The following is a 7,243-nucleotide window of genomic DNA, read 5'->3' as shown; positions in this document are numbered from 1 at the left end:
TTCCCCTGATGGTAAGCATTGGTCTTCCTCATCTGAAAGGATGAGAGGAAATGCCTGTTCATCAAGAAAGTAACCTTATATTATCTTATTTCCCCCCCTATTTTGGGCATTTTCCTAACCAGTTACTTGACTTTTGGGTACTTTGTCAAGAGTAGGGTATACTCTGGGTTCTTCCAAAGTGGCACAATCAAGGGAGAGGAGTTTACTCCCTGGCAGGATTCCTGTGTGAGATTCAGATCAACTACTCAATTCCACTAGGAGCTTTAGGCGGTGGCAGGGCCACCACTCAGGGCTGAGATTCAGAGCAGCAGCTCAATTCCCCCAGGGACTTTATCCAAAAGTGGACGCTGGTTGCTGCGTGCTGCAGCCAGCCACCAGCACTGCCACTGATGTCTGCTAGCTGCAACTGCCACCAACAAGCCACCACTGCTGCTGCCTGGGGTGAGAACTAGATGAGGACTCTCCTCCCTTGTCACTGAGGTGAAAAAGCCCTCTCATTGACCTTTGGGTTGAGGAATCTGAGAACCACTGCTGCTGCTGGAGATTCCACCCCCTAGGCCTGATCTGATACTGCTCCTCCAGGTGCTGCATGACCCAGGCTGGGCTCGGCTCTGCTCAGCATCTGGTGTGACAGACTTTCTCATTGGCCTTCCAGGTCACCCTGGGCTAAAAATCTCCTCCACTCTGCCGTTCTGTGCCTTTTGCTGCTCTAGAATTTGTTGAGAGTCATTCTTACAGGTATTTTATGGGCTGTGTTGGACGAGTTACAGTATGTACATCTTTCTACTCCACCATCTTGGTTGCACCACCAATATGAAAATGTTTTAAAATACAATACATTTTGTTTCTTCTTTATGCAGGTTCTTTAATGATGAGCTTCCTTATAATTTTCACTCTTTTTGCTCAATTCATTTATTTTTACCTTTCAACAGTCACTTTCATCATTAAAGTACTGGTTCAATCTCTAAAAACTAAGAACAAGGAGTAATTCATTTTCTGCCAAATGAATCAAAGCACGTGGTTATGGAACTTTCTCTCTCTGAATTTCCATGTCTTCATTTATATTGATGTGATTTACCAATCAGTATCTAAGGTCTCTTCCAATTTTTGTGTTAGTGCATTCTACACTAAGTATGTTGGATCTTTATGCTACTAAGGACTGAAATGAAAAATAATTATTGAACAATATTGGAAAAATATTATGATTACTTCTGACACAGTAGTTCACAGCAATCTTTGAATATTGAAAAGTTATCAAAAATGAAGGGGATTAGATTTTTTTTCTTCTTGCTACCCAGAGAACAAAGTGATGAGAGGAAAGCTTTCTAGAGGTATGTTTAAGTTAGTTATCAGGAAAATTTTCTTCACAATTAGAATTAGCCAGAAATGTACCAGACTTCCTCCAGATGTCTCCCTCAGGATTTTTAGCCAGACACCTGTAATGGTAATTTCATTGAGAAGATCTTTCCCATTCTTGTCTGGGTCACATGGAGGTCTGAGTCACAGGGAACTTGTGATGGGAGGAGTCTGCTGAATGGATGGAATAGGAAGAGTGAAATAGGAAGAGGCAGAGCTGGAGCAGAGCTGAGAGGAAGTTAGTCATGAGATGAATCAGAGCTAGGAAGGATTCAGACAAGGAGGCAGCTGAACAGCAGGAGTGAAAGAGCTTGTTTGTGATTTGTTTAATGGAGCTGGTTAGGGGGAAGCTCAGGAGGGGGAAGACATAAGGATGGTGTTGTCATCTGCATTATTATTGTGTATAGATTATGATGGGATTAGCTTTCTGGTGTCTAAAGAAATGTTTTGGTTCTGTCTTCTATGTGGAGAGTCTGTTATACTTCATGACTCAGAATTCCATTGTAGGCTCTGTAAACATCATGCTGGCACTACGACACCTAAGTTGTTTCATTTTTTTTTAAATTTTAATTGAATTATTTTATTTGTTTTCAGTGTTCAAAGGAAATATATCTGACACATACACATCCATATATCTCATATTTTTTTCCACTCCTGCCATCTTATTCCCCCCAGCTGCCCATTTCCTCACTGAGACAGTGTACAATCTTATAGAGGTTTTACACATACATTCCTATTAAATGCATGTTGCATAAAATAATTAAAATGAATGAGGAAACCAAAAAACAAAAGGAAACATAACATGATACAAAAAGAAATGGTCTATTTCTGTCTGTGATCCAATTTCATACTTCTTTCTCTGGTGTTCTGCATCAAGAACACATAGGTAATTTTTTTAAATCTACGTATTTGAAAGATGTACAAAGTTTACCAGAAAATTTTCTCACACACCGTGGTTGTTGCTGTGTACAAAGTTCTCCTGGTTCAGCTCCTTTCACCATAAGTTCACATAAGTCTTTCCAGGCTTTTCTGAAGTCTTCCTGTTCATCATTTCATATAGCATAATAGTATTCCACTACATTCATATACCACAATTTATTCAGCCATTCACCAATTGAGGGACATCTCCTTGATTTCCAGTTTTTGGCCACCACAAATAGAGTTGCCATAAATATTTTTGTACACATGGGACCTTTTCCCATTTCTATGATTTCTTTGGAATAGACTCTCAGAAACGATATTGCTGGGCCAAAAGGTATGCATATTTTTTAGCCCTTTGGGCATATTTCCAAATTGCTCTCCAGAATGACTGAATCATCTCACAGCTCCACCAATGATGAATTAGTGTTCCAACTCTCCTACATCTTCTCCAAGATTTATCAACTTCCTGTTTTGTCAGGTTAGCCAATCTAATGCTACCTCAGAGTTGTTTTGATTGGCATCTCTCAAATCAATAGTGATTTAAAGCATTTTTTCATGTGATTATAGATAAATTTAATTTCTTCCTCTGAAAATTCCTTGTTCATATTCTTTGACTATTTATCAATTGGGGAATGACTTGTCTTCTTGTACATTTGACTGAGTTCACTATATATATTTTAGAAATGGGGACTTTATCACAGACACTAGCAGCAAAAATTCTTTCCAAGTTTTCTGCTTCCCTCCTAATCTTGAGCGCATTTGATTTGTTTCTGCAAAAACTTTTCAATTTAAGGTAATCACAATTATCCATTTTGTACTTTATAATGTCCTCTATTTCTGATTTGGTCCTAAATTTCTCCATAAATCTTACAAATGCACTATATCTTGTTCCTCTAATTTGTTTATAGTATCAGTCTTTATACCGAGATCATGTATCCATTTAAACTTTATTCTTGTATGTGGTGTCAGATGTTCATCTATGATCTGTTTCTGCCACACTGTTATCCAGCTTCCCCAGTTTTTTGGCAAACAGTCAGTGCTTATCCCAGAAACTGGGGTCCTTGGGTTTATCAAACAGTAGATTGCTTATTCCTTGACTGCTCTGTCTTGGGTACCTAAACTATTTCACTGGTCTACCCCTCTCTTTCTTAGCCAGTACCAAGTGGTTTTGATGATTACTGCTTTATAATGCAATATGAGATCTGGTATGGCTAGGCCACCTTCTCTGGCATTTCTTTTCATTAGTTACTTTGATATTCTGGATCTTTTCTTCCAGATGAATTTTGATATTATTTGTTTTACCTCTCGAAAATAATTATCTGGTAGTTTGGTATGATGCTAAATAAGTAAATTAATGAGGGAGAATTGTCATTTTTATTATATTATCCTGGGCTACCCATGAGCAACTGATATTTTTCCACTTACTTATATCTGACTGTACTTGTGAGAATAGTGTTTTGTAACTGTGTTCATTTAGTCCCTGGCTTTGTTTTGACATGCAAATTCTGAGATATTTTATAGTGTTTACCATAGTTTTGAACGGCACTTCTCTTGCTATCACCTGCTGTTGGGCTTTGTTAATAATATATAGAAATGCAGATGATTTATGTGGGTTTATTTTGTAATCTGCTACTTTGCCAAAGTTGTTTATTATTTCGAGTAGTTTTTTACTTGATTCTCTGAGATTCTCTGAGTATATCACCATAACATCTGCAAAATATGATAACATAGTTTCTTCTTTGCTTATTCTAATTCCTTCAATTTCTTTTTCTTTTTTTATTGCTACAGCTAGCATTTCTAATACCATATTGAGTAACAGTGGTGATAATGGACATCCTTGTTTCCCCCCTGATTTTATTGGAAATGCATCTCACTTATTCACATTGCATTTAATGCTTGGTGATGATTTTAGGTAGATACCACTTATTATTTTATGAAAAGTTCCATTTATTCCAGTGCAGTGCTTTCCAGTGTTTTCAATAGGAATGGGTATTGTATTTTGCCAAAAGCTTTTTCTGCATCTATTGAGATATTAATGTGGTTTCTGTTGGTTTTATTGTGGATATGATTAATAATGCTAATAGTTTTTCTAATATTGAACCAGTCCCGCATTCTTGGTACTAATCTTACCTGATCATAATATAATATTCTGGTGATAAGTTTCTGTATTCTTTTTGCTAGCATCTTATTTAAATTTTTTTTGCATCTATATTCATTAGAGAAATTGGTCTATTATTATCTGTCTCTGTCGTGTCTCTTCCTTGTTTAAGTATCAGAACAATATTTGCATCCTAAAAAGAGTTTAGTAGGACTCCTTCTTTGGGAATTTTTCCAAGTAGTCTACATGGTATTGGAATTAACTGTTCTTTAAATGTTTGATAGAAGTTATTTGTAAATCCACCAGGCCCCGGACATTTTTTTCCTAGCAAATTCATTGATTGCTTGATCAACTTCCTTTTCTGTGATGGGGTTATTTAAGTACTCAATTTCCTCTTCTGTTAGTCTGGGCAAGTTATATTTTTTTAATATACTCATCCAGAAAATTCTAGAGCAGCAGAAGCCACAGAACGATGGAGTGAAGGAGATTTCCAGCCCAGAATGACCTGGAAGGCCAACAGGAAAAGTCCACACCCCTGGACACAGAGCAAAGTTCAGCCCATGCAGCTGAAGGCCATGCAGCACCAGGAGGAGCAGGACCAGAGCAGGCCTTTGGGGTGGAATCTCCAGCAGTAGTGGAGGTTCATAGATCCCTCAACCCACAGGTGACAAAGGCAACTTAAAAGGTCAGTGAGAGGGCTTTTTCAAATAGGCAAGAAGGGACCAGGGTGCCACTCTAGCTCCAGCCACAAGCAGTGGTGGCAGAGGCAGCACCAGCAGCAGGCAATGGCAGCTGTGGTGGCTGTACCAGGCAGCAACTAGCATCCTTTGTTGGAGGACTCAGCTTAAAGCCCCTGGGGGAATGGAGCAACTGACTGGAACCTCAGCCCTCAGTGGCAGCCCTGCCCTCTACCAAAAGCCCCTGTAGGAATTGAGCAGCTGCTCTCAATCTCAGCCCTGAGTGCTCACGTGGTGGAACTCAAGGTGGTTGTGGAGAAGGAATTCTACTACTCACAAATTCCGGGCAGAAAAGTTTCTTCTTGCTCCCAGACCAGTGTTCAAGCTTGATTGTGCCACTTTGGGGGAGCTAAGATCTTACAGGTCGCCAGAATATACACAACTCCTGACAAAGGACCCCAAAGTCAAGAAACTGGTTGGGAAAAAGCCCCAGAAAGGGGAAAAAAAGACTATAGAAGTTTACTTTCTTGATGAGCAGGTATTTTCTTGCATCATTTTGGATGAGGAAGAACAATGCTGACCATCAGAGAAAGACATAAAAGGCAAAGTTTCTGCTTCCCAAATACCCAAATAAATATGCAATGGTTTCAAGCCAGGGAGGAGCTCAGAAAGGATTTTGAAAATCAAGAAAGATTGGTGGAGTGCAAATTGGGAAGAGAAACGAGAGTGATGCAAGGAAATCATGAAAAGTGAGTCAACAGCTTCCTTAAGGAGTACCAAAAAAATGCTGAAGAAAATAACACCTTTAAAAACGGGCAAACTCAATTAAGAATGCTTTAAAAAGCAGAATTAGCTAAATGGAAAAAGAGGTTCAAAAGCTCACTGAAGAAAATACTACTTTAAAAATTAGAATGGAACAGATGGAAGCTAATGACATTATGAGAAACCAAGAAATTACAGAACAAAGCCAAAAGTATGAAAAAACGGACAATAATGTAATGTTTTCACTGGAAGAACTACTGACCAGGAAACTAGATCCAGGAGAGACAATTTAAAAATTATGAGACTACCTGAAAGCCATGGTGAAAAAAGAGCCTAGACATCATCTTTCATGCAATTATCAAGGAAAACTGCCCTGATATTCAAGAACCAGAGGGCAAAATTAATATTGAAAGAAACCACTGATAACCTTCTGGAAAAGATCCAGAAAGAGAAACTCCCAGAAACATTGTAGCCAAATTGCAGAGTTCTCAGGTCAAGGAGAAAATATTACCAGCAGTTAGAAAGAAACAATTCGAGTATTGTGGAAATACAATCACGGTAACACAAGATCTAGCATCTTGTGCATTAAGGGATTGAAGAACATGGAATATGATATTTCAGAAGTCAAAAAAAATTAGGATTAAAAGCAAGAATCACCTACCCAGGAAAACTGAGTACAATACCTTAGGGGAAAAATGGTCATTCAATGAAATAGAGAACTTTCAAATATTCTTGATGAAAAGACCAGAGCAGAAAATAAAATTTGATTTTCAAACCCAAGAATCAAGAGAAGCATGAAAAGGTAAACAGTAAAGAGAAATCATAAGGGACTTACTAAAGTTGAACTGTTTACATTTTTACATGGAAAAAAAATATTTGTAACTCTTGAAACTTCTCTCAGTGTATGTGTAGTTGGTGGGATTATACACACACACACACAGACAGACAGATAGATAGATCGAGAGAGACAGACAGACAAATAGAAATAGAGAGCACAGGGTGAAAGTTGTACAGGAAGATATCATATCTAAAAAATAAAATTAAGGGGTGAGAGAGGGATATATTGGAAGGGGAAAGGGAGAAATGGTATGGGGCAAATTATCTCTCATAAAAGAGGCAAGAAAAAGATTTTTCAATGGAGGGGAAAGGGGGGCAGTGAGAAGAAAAAAGTGAACCCTACTCCCACATATTTGTCTCAAAGAAGGAATAACATGCACATTCAGTTTGGTATGAAAACCTATTTTACATTACAGGAAAGGAGGAGAGAAGGGGATAAGCAGAGAGAAGGTGATTATGGAAGGGAGGGCAAATGGGAGTAGGAAGTAACTAGAAGTAAACACTCTTGCGGTGGGACAAGGTCAAAAGAGAGAATGGAAGAAATGAGGGTCAAGATGGGATAGTGGGAAATATAGGTAGTCTTACACAACAT

This window comes from Notamacropus eugenii, chromosome 1, assembly GCF_028372415.1.
Source record: "Notamacropus eugenii isolate mMacEug1 chromosome 1, mMacEug1.pri_v2, whole genome shotgun sequence".
Taxonomy (NCBI): Eukaryota; Metazoa; Chordata; class Mammalia; order Diprotodontia; family Macropodidae; genus Notamacropus; species Notamacropus eugenii.
The sequence above is the reverse complement of the archived record's forward strand: the minus strand, read 5'-3'. Positions refer to the sequence as shown.